Below are 1,377 nucleotides of genomic sequence, written 5' to 3'. Positions count from 1 at the left end.
GGAAAATAGGTTGCAGAATATCGACAGTATATCATGACTTNTATAAAACGCCCGTCAAAGCGGATTGCTGTTTTTAAATATGAAAAAAATATGTACAAATAGATACAGTATACTTTAAACAGGTAAAAACATGCGAAATAGTAAGGTGCTATTTTTAATCGATAAATCATAGTAAAGCCGATGAATTTTTTAGTTTGCGTGTGCGAACGATTAAACTAGTTTCATAGGTTCATAAAACAACCTTGAATATTTCGTACAGTTTGATTTTGTCTCATAAAACTAGTTTTAGTTTTGTAAAAACACTGAAATATAAGCATGAAGAAAATAGGCAGGGGTCAATATAATTTTATTTGAACTAAAAACAACAAAAAAAACATCTACTAATTTGTGGTATTACCCAGAAACCGCAATCTATGTTGATTTTGGAAATATTTGGCAATATGTGCTTAAGTGTCACATCTTCCCCCATTGTAATATATTAAATTTGGGTGTTGATTAAATGCAACATATTTTCAATGGCTAAACAATAATAATAATTAGATGCTGATTTTGAATATTCGCTGAATGCTTTTAAATCTCTTTTAAAGTTGCAAGTTTGAACCACCGATCCAATATCATAGTTTAATAAAATAGGGTAAACTATTTCGTAAAGTTTGATTTTCTCCGACAAAATAATTTTAGTTTTGTAGGAAAAACTGAGATATGTACATGAGAAAATTTTTAAAGCGTATGTGTGATTGTGAAGTGGCAAAGTGGTTAGCGGGCCTCCCCGTAAACCAGAGGTAGTGGGTTCAAGGCTCGTCGCTGCTACCATTGTGTTCAATGCCCTTTTTAATCCAAGGTTTGGGCTGTGACCTAGATTTTTAACGCCCCTAGAGTATGGTTTAAACATAAATATTATACAATTAATTTTGTTTAAAATATTTAAAATGGTGCATACATATGTATATGCGTTGTACAATTAAAAGGCCCATATTTATCTACAGCAAAATAAAGAACAAACATGTTTTACAGCTTTTTTAATATAGGCTATGCAGTAGCTTTATCTTTATACACCAAGTTTATATAGCACTCAAATTCTATCTTTACTTAGTACACCAGTGTGCTTTAATTGATTTGCTATCCCTTGTAGCAATCATGTCAATCACTACAGACTGTTAAATGTACTTAGTCTTAACCATTTCAATTGAGTTTAACCTTAACAAAACTTACAATGAATATGAAAAAAAATCAAAGTTTAGGTGCATTGTCAACATGGTAGACAATACCACAACACTAAAAAATCCACATGGGGGACCAGATCAGAAGTTCACTTTTGACCATTGCTACTGGTCACACGATAGCCATGAAGAGCAAACTGGTGGCCATTATGTATCA

This window comes from Ciona intestinalis, chromosome 3, assembly GCF_000224145.3.
Source record: "Ciona intestinalis chromosome 3, KH, whole genome shotgun sequence".
In the NCBI taxonomy this organism is placed as follows: Eukaryota; Metazoa; Chordata; class Ascidiacea; order Phlebobranchia; family Cionidae; genus Ciona; species Ciona intestinalis.
The sequence above is the reverse complement of the archived record's forward strand: the minus strand, read 5'-3'. Positions refer to the sequence as shown.